Below are 16963 nucleotides of genomic sequence, written 5' to 3' on the forward strand. Positions count from 1 at the left end.
AATTTCCTTTTGGTTTACAGAATTTTTGTTAGCTGTTCTTTTCAGGGTAGATCTGCTGATGGCACATACTCTTAGTTTTCACTCATCTGTGAATGTCTTTAATTCCCCTTCACTCCTGAAATACATTTTCATTGGATATAGAATTGTGGATTAACAGTTCTTTTAGCACTTGAAAAATATTTTATTTCCTTCCAGCCTTCATGGTTTCTGATGACAAATACACTGCCATTTGAATTTTTTAGGATCTTGAAGTTTTCTCTAAACAACATCCAAATTTAAATAAGAGAGAATGCAGCTGGTATTATCTGAGAAAGATTTTTGGAAGTAGGGAGGTAGCCTTGAATAATAACGCTTATACATAACTCTTGGAGACCTTCTGTGGGCTAGGTTCTGTGCTAAGTACTTTACACAGTCCAACCTTATTTGTCTTCTTCTACTCCAGCTCTCCACTAGAATATAAGTTCCATAAGGTCACTGACTTACATAAGGTAAAATAAAACAGTTCCCTGGGATTCCTGGGTGGCTCAATCATTTAAGCGTCCAACTCTTGATTTTGGCTCATGTCATGATCTCATGGTTCAAGAGATTAAGCCCATGTCTGGTTCTGTGCTGACAGTGTGGAGCCTGCTTGGGATTCTCCCCCTACCCCGCCGCCTGCCATTCCCTTGCTCATGCTCTATCTCTTTCTCTCTCTCAAAATAAAATAAATAAACATAAAAAAAATAGTTCCCAAGAGAGCAAAGAAATTATGGTGCCTGGATAGCAATTGGCTAAACATCTGACTCTTGGTTTCACTTCAAGTCAGGATCTCACAGTTCCTGAGGTGGAGCCTTATTGGGTTCTGCACTGACAGCGCAGAGCCTGCTTGAGATTCTCTCTCTCTCTCCCTCTCTCTCTCTGATGCTCTCCTGCTCACCCATTCACTCTCTCAAAATAAATAAACGGTTAAAACAAACAAACAAATGTAAAAAAAAGAAAAGGAAACTATGAGAAGTGAAGTTCAAGTGAAGTAGAGTGTCACTGCTTACCCCTGCACCATCAGCTTTGGGCTTTATTCACATTTAATGCAAAAAGTAAAAGGGAAAGGAAAAGTCATTTAATTACTGGATTAAATGACATTTCCTTTAAACTACCTTTTCATGTACTTATTGACCAAGCAAATAACTAGATTACAAATTCCTTCTGGGCAGAAACATTTTCATTTTTTGCCTGTCATTGTGTTCCCAGCACTTAGCACACTCCGCACAACACAGGACATTATAAATAATGTATAGAAAAGAAGTGTTTACTAATTTATAGTTCAGGTGATTTTTAAGGTACTGAATAGACCTATTTTTGTGAGACTGGACCCAAACCAAACTTGAGAGACTGAAATGCAAATGGCAAGTTAATTTATTCAATTAATCATTTAATGGATGCCATGCCTGGGTCCTCAGGCAGCACTGGGAGAATGGAGTCTGCGCTTTGTTCAGGGTTGGGGAATAGGACAGGGCAGGAACACCGGGGAGGAAGCTGAGATCCAGGAAAGAGATGACGGCTTGAATCAGTCTGTTGTTGCTTCTTTAGACTTTTGTACTACAGAAGCTTTGGTTTTAAGATTAAATATATCATCCTGCCTTCATGAGTTTGAAACTTTTTCTATATTTTGTGAAAAAGGAAAAAAGAGACTGCAAATAAAATTTTGAGGGAAATACGTTGAAGAAAAAGTTTCTGAGAAAGACACAGGGATAAAGAACATTGAGACATTAAGAAAAAAATACTAAAGGAAATATAGAAATACCAAGAAAGAGAAAGAGACCATGTATATGACAGAGAAAAGAAACTGGATAGCCAGAATGAGTAACAAAGAAAAAAAAGAGAGATTAAGAAAGACTGATGGGGATCAACAGAAATTGACATTTTGAGGAAAATATTGACAGAGTTCAGACACTGGGGTATTGTTAAAATGTGAAAGAGAGTTATTGAGAGTCTGAGAAAATTTGGGAAAATAAAAGTCAGTATAAGAAAAAGAAATTGAGTTTTTGAAAGAAATTCAGAAATGGGAAGAAGAAAGAAGAACAGAAGAGAGTGGAAGGTAAGAGGGTAGGAGGAGACAAATCGTTAAGGAAGAGTGCAAGAGAATGACAGAAATAACAAATTAATAGATGTAGATAACTGAGAGGCATTTTAAAGTGAGATATACCAAGAGTGAGCTATACCAAGAAGGAATAAGAGAAATCTTGAGAGTGGTGTTGGAAGAAATTGTGAGATTTCTCTGAACTGTGCTCTTTGTGTAACACCAGTCAATTATTGTCCCATTTCCTGAGTTGATTCTTTAATGCCTAAATCTTTTCCTTCCTATTATGCATTGTTTGTTTTTGTGCTTTACTTAGGGTACATCTCTTTTGTCATGTGGTGAGCTTCCATCTTCTTTCTTTGGTAGGATGCAGAGTGTAAATCTGATCTTTTGTTTCTAAATCTATGGCTTAGTCCAAGACCTATGCTCTCTGAGCTAGCTGACAGGAGGGTTGGGAAGGTCTAGGGAAAATAACACTGTATTATATATTTAAAAGTTGCTAAGAGAATAAATTGTAAAAGGTCTTATCACAAGAAAAAAATTATAACTATTTATGGTGACAGATATTAACTAGACTTATTGTGCAATATATATAAATATTGAATCATTATTTTGTATACCTGAAACTAATATAATGTTATAGGTCAATTAGAACTCAATAAAATAAATAAGTGGGTGGGGAATAAGTGATGAATGAGTGAATAAGAGACCAAATGCTTCAGTCTATTTAAGGAAGATGGTGGCAGGGGTGGGTGGGCAAAGCACCACAGAAAAGAGAAATTAAGGGTCAACAAAAAGCCTCAGCCAGAGTGATAAAATACATATGTCAGACTTTTAGCCTTATGGCTAAACAAGCTGCAGTTCAGAAAGTTAAGGAAATAACAGCAGTTGAAAAATATAAAGAACAGAATGAGGTTTAATTTAAACTTAATAAAAATTCCAAAAGAAAATAATAGAGGTAATGGAAGATTGACAATATTTCAACAGATAATGGCTCAGAAATGTCCATATTTGAAGAAATTCAATATGTTTAGATTGAAAATATATAGAAAAACATAGACAATATAAATAAAAACAAATCTCACCTAGACATTTAGAGGTAAACACATAGACTATGAACAAAGCACACATCTTTTTAGAGCAATGAGAGAGTAGAGAAGGATCACTACAAAGGAATAAAAGTTTGACTACCAGCAAATTTCTCAGATAAATGAGTTTTATACCCACCTAACTTATTACACAGGATTGACAACATTTTCAGGCAAAGAACATTTGAAATGTTTACAATTAATAGACTGTCACAAAAAATTACTAATGATTCTACCTCAGAAAGAATAAACCTGTGTCCAAGAGAAAAAAGGAGGCTGAGAAGCAATGGTGAGTCACCAAAGAACGTGATAAACATGGTTTAATCTAAATAAATATTTGTGACAAAAAATAATAATGACCACTTCTGGGGCATAAAAGTAGGTTTGATCTAAAACAGTAGACAAAAATAACATGAGAAACTGAAGGTGCAGAATTCACTGTTAAAAATCCAAAGAGCATTATACTGCTTGGGAGAAGTATAGAGAAGCTGATTAATTTTGAATTTTTTAAATTAAGTATTTACATGAAAAACTTAATGGTAAATTTAAATCTTGCATGTAATTGCATACCATTGTGAAAAGGGAGGAGGGAATAAAGTGCAAACATTTCAACAGAAAGCAGGAAAAATTAAAAAGACACAAAACACAAAAAACATAAGAAAGTGGAAATCAATCCAAATATATTACAAATCATGATTCTATCAAACATAAAGGGATTTAATCCATGTTAAAATTCTCAGATCAGATTGCTGTTTTGTTTTTTAATTTTTTTATGTCTTTATTTTATTTTGAGAGAGAGAGAGAGAGACAGAGAGTGAGAAGGGGAGGGGAAGAGAGAGAGGGAGACACAGAATCTGAAGCAGGCTCCAGGCTCTGAGCTATCAGCATAGAGCCCAATGCAGGGCTCCAACACATGGACTGTGAGATTATGACCTGAGCTGAAGTCAGAGGCTTAATGGGCTGAGCCACCCAGGAGCTCCAGATTGCTGTTTTAAAGAGACAGAACTATAAACAAAGCAAGCATAAAAATAAAGGGATGGTGGTATCAAAAGGACACAGGATGCTACAACCCAGCGATAGCACTACTAGCAATTTATCCAAAGGATACAGGGGTGCTGATTCACAGAGGCACATGTATCCCAGTGTTTATAGCAGTGCTTCCAACAATAGTCAAATTATGGAAAGGCCTAAATGTCCATCAAATGATGAATGGATAAAGAAGATGTGGTTTATATACACAATGGAGCACTACTTGGAAATAAGAAAGAATGCAATCCTGCCATTTGCAACAATGTCGATTTAACTGGAGAGTATTATGCTAAGTGAAATAAGTCAGAGAAAGAGAGGTATCAGATGTTTACACTCATATGTGGCTCTTGAGAAACTTAACAGAAAACCATGGGAAAGGGAAGAGGGGAAAAAAGTTACAAACAGAGAGGGAGGGAGGCAAACCATAAGACACTCTTAAAAAAACAGAGAACAAACTGAGGGTTGGTGGGGGATGGGGAAGAAGGGAAAATGGGTGATGGACATTGAGGAGGGCACTTGTTGGGATGAGCACTGGGTGTTGTATTTAAGCCATGAATTATGAGACTCACCCCCAAAATCAAAAGCACACTGTACACAGTGTATGTTAGGCAACTTGATAATAAATTATATTAAAAAATAATAAATAATAAAAATAAATTTTAACAAAAGGACACAGGAGCCAGCTTAAAGGGTAGGTCAAAAGTAGAGAGTTTGAGTATGAAAAGAATAAAGACTATTTCCAGGCACAATTATATTAGTCTCTAAGCATACTCCTACTGAATGAATAAATGATTGATTGAATGAATTAAAGGTGGGACATCAGGGGTATATCTGGGTGCAAGGTTCTGACTGTATCAAAAATTACCTTTAAATACCTGGGCTTTCACCATGAGGACACACTAAAAAACACTCAATTATCAGAGAGAAGATAAGGCAGGCTTGAAAATGGGTTATCCAAAAGGATACATAAGGGTAAGCAGAGGAGGAAAGGGAAGAAGGATAGAGGTCCAGAATGTGAGGTTTAAAGATTCAGAAGACTGAAGGAGAAAGATTAAAAGATTCACTCAGGTCCATTCCCATTGGAGGGAGATAATAGAAGATTGAAGTTGAGGACAGAAGACCCATCAGAAGGTCTGACTGTCTTACGAAAGTTGAGGGAGTGACTCTAAGATTCCTGTTACAAAGTGTGTCTGCTTTTCCAGAGCTCTCATCCTCTCCCAATCTGTGCTGGCCTGTGTTTCGTTAACTACAGAATCACCTCACCTAGATAAGCAACCCCTTGTGGGAGGCAGGCAATAAATATTTGCTGGGTATATGCAGTGCCCTGCTGGCAATTCTTTTTTGTGCTCTGCATAGCCCAGACCTAGCAAAACACCTGCGTCTGGTCGAAACATACACTTCTTTGTTTAATATGCTAGTTTAAGCTGAAGACTCTCAATGCCCTTCCAGGGAAAGTGGGCAGGGGTTTAGATGGTGCATACAGAGTCAGTAAGACCTGATTGATTCCCAGTTATGCTAGTCTAGCTGCCAAAACTTGAAGACCCTACTTCTCTTCATATAAAAGATGCTAACAATTGTAGCAACTCATCTTTACGTCCTATGAGTTTGCTTAGAATTCAGTGAATCATGCATATCATGCACTTAAGTGTTTGATACATAGAAAACATCTTCAAATGTTATTATTTATTATGACTATTATTATATTGAATAATATTCTAATGTTATATTTGTATGTTACTGCATAATCGTACTACTTCATTTACTTTGAGGATTATATTGACGAACAGATGCTTAGCCAAGTTTAATTTTCCTTCAATTAAATGCCAGTTCCTGGCCCTATCCTGTATTGTTGCTTTTCAAATGTTTTGGTCTCAATTTTTACACTCTTAAAAATTATCGATTGAGGACTCTGAAGTGAATTTTTTCCTGTACATTATATATACAGACATTTACTACATTAGAAATTAAAATTGATAAATTAAAAAAATATTCATTTCAGAATAAAATTATAAATGCATTATATGTTAACTATATTTTACACACACACAAAAAGTGAGAATGTCATCATTTTACATTATAGTAACTTTGTCTGGTTTAATAAAAGACAGAATTCTCCTTTTTTCTCTTTTGAAATATAGTTGACATGCAGTGTTTTATTAGTTTCAGGTGTCCAACACAGTGATTCAACAATCCCGTACATTACTCAATACTCACCACAATAAGTTTAGTCAACATACAGCATTATTATGATGTTATTGGCTATATTCCCCGTGCTGAACTTTTCATCTCGATGACTTATTTATTTTGTAACTGAAAGTTTATACTTCTTAATCACCTTTACCTATTTGCCCATCCCCCCCACTTCCCCTCTGACAACCACCAGTTCTCTTCTGCTTTTGCATTTACCTTTTATGACATATTGTTTTTGCTGAAACTAGCCTTACACACATTATGTTGAAATCTGGCTTTATGCGATTATGATGTTAGAAAAGAAAGAAGTATTCTAATAGTCTTTGTGATAATTATAGATGTCTTTGAAACTAAAACACAATCTCAATAAGAGGTAACTTTCTAAAAAGTTGTTGCAAATGATACTTGAAGTTATATCACTGAGCTTTGCATAACCTTAAATCACATTAAATCACCCTTTGAGTGGATCTTTTACCTATACATGTGTTTGTAACAGCACACACTGGATATTTATAAAATACTGGCTTATGAACAATCAGTTGGAGATATGAATTTCTTCTAAATGTATTCCACTATACATTCATGGTAAAGTGACAGTTAAAAAGTAAACATCTAAATATAATTGTGAATATATTATGATCTTATTTGACCTCAGTAACCTCCTGAAAAGATCTCAGGGCACCAAGAACCTTCAGAGCACACTTTGAGAACTGCTGCCCTAGATTTTCCAAATTTTCTTGGTAACCGCCTCTCTCTCTTACTCCATCTCTCCCTTCCTCAGTCCTTTCCTCTCTTGTAAACCCTTTCTAAGCAAATGCAAAATTAATCTTTTTTTTCTCCCACTGACACATCATCTCCTCATAGCCAATTGTTTCCAAAGGTGAAATAAAGGGACAATAAAGCAGGAGCAGAAAAATAAATGAGTAACTAAAATTGAAATTGCTTTTAGAAGGAAAAGTACATAGTGCTAAAAAAGAGTTAAGAAAACACTGTGAAGTTGTTTGGGAAGAGAAGTCAGCTTCTACGTGTTCATGTTGTTTAAACAGAAAAGGTAGGCAGTAGGTAACATGTCATGTTGAGTAAGAGATAAAAGTGAAGATGAGCAAATGCAAACACATGGAAACAGGCAACTCGTAACTTGCTCAAAGAATCGAAGCAAATCCACGGTGGCCATGACACAGATAGCCAAGAATAGGGGAAAGCTCAGCAGGGGCCATTTTCAAGGCCAAGACAAGAGTACAAATGGAGGTTCACATACTATATATCTAAGTATTTAAAAACTCTAAATCAAGGTAAAAACTCTAAATTAAGTAAAATATGTTCTATCCACTCACCTTGATAGATATATCTTTCTAGAAGTTGAGATTCAGATTTTGAATTCTTGGATTCTACAAGTTCCACAGAACATGGCAGTCAAGGGAGGGCTAGCCCCAACCCCTCCACTCTCATTCTTATCCCTGCCTCCATGCTGAGGTCCAGGCTCTGTTGACACTCCTTTGACTCACAGTCACCTCTTGGGCCAGGGAAGGGCGCACGTTGACAGCATGTTTTTCCCTGAGGAGTATGAATTCAAAGAAAGGGCTGTGCAGGCTCGAGGCCATGGGGTAGAGAAGTGTGTGATCCCTGGTACATGGGGTATGATTTAGAAGTGGGCACATATTCCAGATGGTCATGACAGTTTTGAATTGCAGACTCTATGCCCAGTGGGGAAGCACATACTACAGAACAAAAGAGAGGCCCTTTTAGAGCCTTGCTAAGTCTTATTTGCAGACTAGTAATAGCATCATCTGGTAGCTTACTAGAAATAAAGGATGCTAAGCTGTACCCCAGATATATCAAAACAGAATCTGTATTTCAACAATATCCCTAGCTGATTTGTATACCTATTAAAGTTTGAGAGGTGTAGAACTCAATGAAAGGACTCAAGACAAGGGCTATTTTTGCCAAGTTTATAAGAAGTACTGCCTGTTTCTGTAAGTCTCCCTAGGCCAAAGTCACTGAGGATGTGGGATTTGTCCACCTGCAGGAGGAAGTCATGGGAGGGTTCTGAAAAGTACAGTTACATAGTCTGAATTCCTTTTCTAAATAACAGCAGTTTCCACCCCTTGAGCATTACATTGCAACAAGCTTTGTGTTTTGCAGATAGGCTTTCAGTGAATTATTACTACAGCCATGTGAGATGGAGATTATAATTATTTTTCAACTTGGGGAACAGGTTTAGGAAAGTGAAGTCACTCTCAAATTCACAGAGGTACTGTGTAAGTCACCAGTGGCCTTCAATACATTGCATCCCAAGAAATGAATGAGCCCTTCACTCTCCACTCCACTCTATCTCATAGACTTACCAATGCAGCCCTCTGGTGCCCGGATGAACAGAGCAGCCCCTGGACTTTCCAGACCCACCCTTTTTATCTGCATTGATTACAGCATTGACATGATACAGCAAGACAAAGCGGATGTCAGTGAGCCTTCTTTTCAGCCTGACCCCCATCTCTTAGGGGCCCACAGCACTCCTTGAAGGAGGAGTAGTTACAATAGTCAAATGAATCCCAAATGCTTCTGGTTCAGGCTGAATCCTATTTTCCAGGATGGATTAACCGGTAACATAAAAAAATAGGGTGAATTTTGGTGCAGTCTGAGTTCTCTAAGAAGAACATGTCAGGTAGGATTAAATCTGCAAGGATCTTATTAGGAGAAATGCCTGTGAGAGAAAATGGAGGAGTCTGGAAGGGCTGTGAGATCACAACATAAATCTGACTCCTAGTGAAGGAGAGGGGAAGATTGGGAAGAATCATAGACCATCCACCATGCAGTCTAAATTGTGTAGTGATGTTGGTGAAATCTGAATAAGCTTTAAGGATTCTACCAATGTCATTTTCCTGGTATTGATAGTGTACTACAGTTATGCAAGATGTCACCATTGGGAAAGGCTGAATGAAGGGTACACAGAAATTCCTTGTCTTTTTTCTTTTGCAACTTCTGTGCACCGATAATTATTTCAAAAGTAAAAGTAAAAACAATACAACACTAGAAATTGTGATAATTTTTGTTTTCAGTGTTTCTGTATTAAGAAGAGAAAATTAGCCTATTATATTTAACCAGATATTTACTTCTGTGGCTCTTCCCTTCCTTCCTGAAATTCCTATTTTCCCTTTGTACCATTTCTCTTCTGTCTGAAGAACTTCCTTTAACATTTCTATAGAACAGGACTACTGGCCACAGAGTCTCATAGTTTCTCTTGATCTGAGAATGTCTGCATTTTACCTTCATTGTTGAAGGATGCTTTTCTGGATATAGATATAGAATTACAAGTTGACAGGTCTTTGCTTTTAGCACTTTAAAGATCTTATTCCACTGTCAGTCTTCCTTTGTTCTTGATGAGAAATCCATGGGCATTTGATCTCATCTAATTGTCTAATTTATCCATCTGTTTATGTAAAGACTGCATACCTCATTTCAACAATCTCATTTTTTAAAGTCCCCCTCTTCTGAGTCACAAAAATATTGGCCCAATATCTCTTAATATTACCAAAGTTTCATTTTGGACTAATACATCTAGAGTATTTTTCTATGGTGTACAATATGAATCACTTTCCAACTGATGTAGAGACTCCTGGGATTAACTTCATTTGTCCATGATTGTTACAGCAAGCCAAAGACCCATTGTTTCCCAGAGAGTGAATGGCTGTATCAGTATCCCCTTTTTCATACAGGTTCTTCCTCCCAGAGGTCAGCACCCTGATAAACAGAATGGCCCCAGAAAAACCTCAATCATACTCTCTTATCAATTTGGATGATTCCAGTAAGAACTTGACACCACCAGATCTAGGGGGTCCCAATGACTATAATTTTCCTTTGCCCTCCCTCCTCCACTATTACCCTCTTCACATGGGGCCCTTTAACTGTATCTTTATTTGTTTTAAAACATCTATTCATTGTTATTCCTTCTTTTCAAAAACCTATTCAAAAAACGTCCCAATTACAAAAGGGGAAGTTAGAAATTTCATAATCAAGGTCAAGTGCCTTTCACTCATGCTTGACTAAATTAGGATAGATAAGCTGAAAACACAAGATATAGAGCAAGAGAGAATGTTTTTCTGGGAGAGAAAGACTAAAGCAGAAAAAGACTGAAAACCCCTTTCCCAAGGCAGGGTCCGATTTCCCACCCAATTCTTATGGGTGGGGGAAAAACTATGTCAACCAGCAGAGTGTCCTACAATTCATCTCGATTCTGATACTATCTACTTAGAGTTAGTCTCATTCAGATTCCACAAATTAAGGGCTCAGTCTCACAAGACTGCCCCCATTTCAAATACCAATCAAAGTCCACGTTGTCACCTCTGCTTCTGACAAACTGCCTCTAAGTCATGCCCCTTCTTGCATTCAATTAATTTTCTAGTGGCTCACAGAATGCAGGAAACCAGTTTGGTCACTAGATTATTACCAGTTTATTACAAAGGATAACAAAGGATACAAATTAACAGCCAGGTGACAAGATATATAGCAAGGTCCCAAACAAAGAAACTTCTGCTTGGAATCTGTTTGGACCTGGCTGAGCATCTGGTTCACCAATCTGGAGGCTGTCCAAATCACGTCCTTTGGGTTTTTATGGAGGCTTCATTACATAGGCATGATTAATTAAATAATTTTCATTGGTTATTTATTCAACCTCCTGGTCCTCTCCCAACCCCCCAAATCAGTGGTAGGACTAGAAACTTCCAATCCTCTGGCCAGGATTGGTTCCCTGGCAAATAGCCCCCTGCCTCCATCTTTAGGGGATTTACAAAAGTCACCTTATTAACATAAACCCAGTTATGGTTGAAAGGGGAATTTATAAATATCAAGACACCCATTTCACCTTTATGACTGAAGAATTTTCAAGAACTGAGGATAAGAGGCCAAATACTATAACAAAAGATGTTCCTATTGCTCTTATCAATTAGGAAATGCCAAGGGTTTGGGGAGCTGTGAGCCAGGAACCATGGGAAATGACTGAAATATATGTTTATTATAAATCATAATGTCACACAGGAATATTGTGGTCCATCATTGTGGGCAAATGTGAAAAAAAAACCCATTTATAGAGTGGTAGTATATAATTGTATGTAGTTATTTATTTTCATAAATTGTATCTCACTGAATTCTGAAACATGTACTTGTTTTTATTCAATAATGTATCCTAGAGATATTTCTATATTCATAATATATACCTTTTAAAAACTATATGACTGTACAAAATCATTTGTTTCTATATACAATGAACAATATGAAAAGGAAATTAATAAAACAATTACACTTCCAATAGCATCAAAAAGAATAAAATACTGAGATAAATATCCAGATAGCCCAGAGATTTAGTTATGATGGGAAACTAATGGAAGGATTAAAGCTTGGTTTACAAATGCTTCGATATTCTTTAGCACATGAAACATACGGAACAGTAGGTTTTTTTTTTCTTTTTAAAGGCTTACCTTGGAGAGGAGCCAAGATGGCGGAGAGGAAGGGGGCTCTGTAAACTTCATCTGCCCCATCAATCGAACTGAGAAGGACATTACTGTCATCTGCAAGAGCGGAAGGAGAAAATACGGACTCCAGAAGGAAGAGAAACTGAAGGATACCTGAGTGAGTGAGTGTGAACTGGGGAGATTGGAAAACGGGCCAGCCCAAGATGGGCAGGGGAGGTGGGAGCCCCCGCCCAATGCAGGGCAAGCGCGTGGAGCTCGAGAGACAAAGGGAAGAGATAGAGAGACTGAACACGCTCATAGTACTGTCTCTGGGGAAGAGGTAAAGAACACTTAACTGCGCTTGGAGAGAGAAGCTCACCCCATAGATAACTGCTGGGTAGCCTAAATCCCGAACCCAGGGGGTGCAAGGGAAGGAACAGCTTCTAGCTCAGCGCCATCTTGGCGAGGAGTCGGCAACCGCTATAGCGGTGGTGTCAGGGGTGCTCACTTCGACCTTGGTTTTGAGAGTGGGAGCATGCACCTCATTTCCAGGGCGCATCTTGCCCCCAACATTGGCCACGCGAACCCTGAATCCCGGGTGCAACAGGGAAAAAATAGCCCCCACCTCTGTGCAATCCCGGCAGAGTTGGCGGCCATGGAGACCTGGGTGCGGCCGTGGAGACCTGGGTGCGGGCGCAGGCTGCAGGAGCTCCCAGCTCATTTCAAGCAGCTCCCGGCACCACCTCTGGCAACAGCTATGCCCTCATTCCTCCCCCAATGCTAATGCCATCCCCGCTGGGGGTTGAGTCTGTAAAGGTACACACAAGTACTTCACCTCCTGCTGCGCATCTCGCCTCAGGCAGGGGCAGCCGAAACCCCAGCCTGAGCCAAGACAAACCTATTCCTCCCCCTAAGAAGCTAGCAACCAAAACAAAAACATCTCATCTGTGGTAGATTAAAAAGTGCATGGACTGGAACTTTGAACCGAGGCGGGCCTGGAAAATACAACTCGGCTCAACCTAGGCAAAAGGAGATAGGACACATTAGAGTGGCCTACAGTTCTTAGTTCAGCGGCTGCCTATCTAATCTCTGTAGACACCAAGGCGGAGCCTCTGAGAGCAGCCTCCAAGACCTACCACATCAAACCACACCTATCCACGAGGAGGAGCTGCTGGTTTTGTTTTTTTGTTTTGTTTTGTTTTTGTTTTTGCTTTTTTTTAATTTTTTCCTTTTTTCTTCATTTTTTTTCTTTTCACCTTTTTCTGTGCGTATTTTTTTATTAATATTACTTTTTTTTACTTAAATTTTTTAAAAATTTTACTCCTTATTTTCCTTTCTCCTTTCTCCCTTTTTTTTTTTCTTCTTTGCCTTCTTGCAATCCAGATATATTCACCTATATCTCATCCCTACCTCTCCCCTCAACTGGTCATACACTTTTAGACTGTCCACTGTCCTTTGTTGTCTCTGACCCCCTTTATTTTTTTTCTTTTCTTTTTCTTTTTCTTTTCTTCTTCTCCTCTTTTCGTCTCCTTCCTCTCCATTCTCCTTATTTTCTTTCCCCCTGTTAATGTGTTTGTTAGTTTGATTTGTCTGTGCGTTTGTGTGTTACTGTTCCCTCTGTGTGTGTCTGGCTGTTTTCCTTCTTAGGGCAACACCAAGAAACAAGCCAAAGTGCGCATGACAGCGAGTCCCAAATATCGCTGAGTAGGGAAATAAAATATTCAAAGGCACAACAAGAGAAAGTGAGAGACACCATTAAAAGAAAATTTCCTGAAATGATAGGCCCTGGACAGTCAATAAGCCTCCTTTAACAGAGAAATATTAATAGGTGCACAGAGCACAACGAGCTTTCTAAAGGTGACAAGAGACAGAAAACTAGAAAAGACAAAATGAAGGAACTCTCCCCTGAAGAACCTCCAAGAGGAAGTCACAGCCACAGAACTGTTCAAGACAGATCTAGACAACATACCGGATGAGGAATTTTAAAAACTTGTCATAAAATTAATCACTGGGGTTGAGAAAAGCATCAAAGAATCAACTGAGACAATGACTAGGCAATATGATGAGTTAAAAAAGGCTATAGGTCAGGTGAATAACAAACTGGAGGCAGCCACCTCAAGGATTGACGAGGCAGAGAAAAGAATAGGTGAATTAGAAGATATAGTATTAGCAAAAGAGGAAGCTGAAAAAAAAAGAGAGAGAAATTAATCGAGGAGCAGAAAAGGAGAATTCGAGACCTGAGTGACACAATCAAGTGGAACAACATCCGTATTATAGGAATTCCTGAAGAGGAAGACAGAGAGAAAGGGCCTGAAGGGATACTTGACCAAATTATAACTGAGGGTTTCACAAATCTGGAAAAGTTATAGACATTCAAATTCAAGAGGCACAAAGAACCCGTTAAGATGTAACTTGAATCGGCCTTCAGCACGACATACCATAGTGAAACTGACAAAATATAAAGATAAAGAGAGAATTCTGAAAGCAGCTAGGGAGAAAAGGGCCCTCACATACAAAGGGAAACCTATCAGAGTGGTTACAGACCTATTGAATGTAACCTGGCAGGCCAGGAAGGAATGGCAGGAAATCTTCAATGTGATGAACAGAAAAAACATGCAGCCAAGAATCCTTTATCCAGCAAGCCTGTCATTCAAAATAGAAGGAGAGATAAATTAACAAAAATTGAGAGAATTCATCACCACCAAACCAGCCCTACAAGAAATTCTAAGAGGTACTCAATGAGAGAAATGTTGCAAAGAATACAAGGTGCCAGAGACACCACTATAAACATGAATTCTAGGGAGAACCCAATGACTCTAAACCCACATTTTTCAATAATAACACTGAATGTAAATGGACTGAATGCTCCAACCAAATGACACAGGGTAGCAGAATGGATAAAAAAAAAAAACCAAAATCCACTTATTGGCTGTCTACAAGAGACTCATTTTTGAACTGAAGATACCACCAGGTTGAAAGTAAAGGGATGGAGAAATATCTATCATGCGACTGGAAGCCAAAAGAAAGCTGGAGGAGCCATACTAATATCAGACAAACTAGACTTTAAAGTAAAGGCAGTAACAAGAGACGAAGAAGGACATTATATAATAATTAGAGGGTCTCTCCATCAGGAAGAGCTAACAATTATAAATATCTATACATCATTCAGGAGCGCCCAAATACATAAACAATTAATCGCAGACAGAAACAATCTTATTGATAAGAATGTGCTAATTGCAGGGGACTTTAATACTCCACTGACAGCAATGGATAGATCAACCACACAGAAAATCACTAAAGAAGAAATGGGCCTGAAGGACACATTGGAACAGAAGGAATTGATATATTTAGAACTCTGCATCCTGAAGTCAGGAAATTCACGTTCTTCTTGAGTGCACATGGCACATTCTCCAGGATAGATCACATACTGGGACATAAAGTAGCCCTCCATAAGTATAAACGAATAGAGATCATACCATGCACACTTTCAGATCACAATGCTATGAAACTTGAAATAAACCAAAGGAAAAAGTCTGGAAAACCTCCAAAAATGTGGAGGTTAAAAACCACCCTACTAAAGAAGGATTGGGCTAATCAGGCAGTTAGAGAAGAAATTAAAAAATATATGGAAACCAATGAAAACAAAAATACAACAATCCAAAATCTCTGGTACACAGCAAAGGCAGTCCTAAGAGCAAAGTGTATTGCAATCCAGCCAATTACAACAAACTAGAAAAAGTGCAAATTCAAAATCTAACAGAGCATCTACTGGAACTAGAAGGGAAGAAGCAAGAGCACCCCAAACCCAGCAGAAGAAAAGAAACAATAAAGATCAGGGCAGAAATAAGCAATATAGAATCCAAAAGAACAGTCGAGCAGATCCATGAAACCAAGAGTTCTTTGAAAAAATAAACAAAATTGATAAACCTCTAGCTAGGCTCCTCAGAAAGAAAAGAGAGAGCACCCAGATAGACAAAATCATGAATGAAAAAGGATCTATTACAACCAATTCCTTAGAAATACAAGCAATCATCAGAGATTACTATGAAAAATTATATGCCAACAAACTGGACAACACAGAAGAAATGGACAAATTCCTAAATGCACATGCACTGCCAAAATTCAAATGGGAAGATATAGAAAGCATGAATAGACCGATACCTAGTGAAGAAATCGAATCTGTTATCAAAAATCTCCCAACGAATAAGAGCCAGGGCCAGATGACTTCCCAGGGGAATTTTACCAGACATTTAAAGCAGAGCTAAAACCTCTTCTTCTTAAACTATTCCAAAAAAATAGAAATAGAAGAAAAACTCCCAAACTCATTCTACGAAGCCAGTATCTCCTTGATACCCAAACCAGACAGAGACTCAGCAAAAAAGAGAACTACAGACCAATATCCTTAATGAATACAGATGCAAAAATACTCAACAAGATACTAGCAAATCAAATTCAACAGCATATAAAAAGAATTATCCATCATGATCAAATGGGATTCATTCCTGTGTTACAGGGCTGGTTCAATATTCACAAATCCATCAATGTGATCCATCACATTAACAAAAGAAAGGATAAAAACCATATGATCCTGTTGATAGATGCAGAAAAAGCATTAGACAAAATACAGCACCCTTTCTTAATAAAAACCCCTGAGAACATCAGAATAGAAGGAACTTATCTAAACATTATAAAAGCAGTTTATGAAAACCCACAGCTAATATCATCCTCAATGGGGAAAAACTGAGAGCTTTACCCCTGAGATCAGGAACACAACAGGGGTGTCCACTCTCACCACTGTTGTTCAACATAGTGCTGGAAGTCCTAGCATCAGCAATCAGACAACAAAAGGAAATAAAAGGCATCAGAATTGGCAAAGAAGTCAAACTTTCCTTTTTCACAGATGACATGATACTCTAAATGGAAAACCCAATTGACTCCACCAGAAGCCTTCTAGAACTGATCAATGAATTCAGTAAAGTCGCAGGGTACAAAATCAATGTACAGAAATCAGTTGCATTCCTATACACCAATAATGAAGCAATGGAAAGAGAAATCAAGAAACTGATCCCATTCATGATTGCACAAAAAACCATAAAATACCTAGGAGTAAACCTAACCAAGGATGTAAAAGACCTATATGATGAAAACTATAGAAA

General features: G+C 38.1%; 1 long non-coding RNA gene across 1 annotated transcript; it reads right to left on the reverse strand.

Moving 5' to 3' along the window:
- Window positions 1-11864, reverse strand: LOC115292469. Its single transcript, XR_003909012.1, has 2 exons — window positions 11835-11864; window positions 1-115 (listed from the first exon to the last, which is right to left on the reverse strand). It is a non-coding gene; the product is annotated as an uncharacterized LOC115292469 (long non-coding RNA).
- Between the last annotated feature and the right edge of the window lie 5099 nt (window positions 11865-16963).

The sequence above is a fragment of the Suricata suricatta genome, chromosome 5 (assembly GCF_006229205.1).
Source record: "Suricata suricatta isolate VVHF042 chromosome 5, meerkat_22Aug2017_6uvM2_HiC, whole genome shotgun sequence".
Taxonomy (NCBI): domain Eukaryota; kingdom Metazoa; phylum Chordata; class Mammalia; order Carnivora; family Herpestidae; genus Suricata; species Suricata suricatta.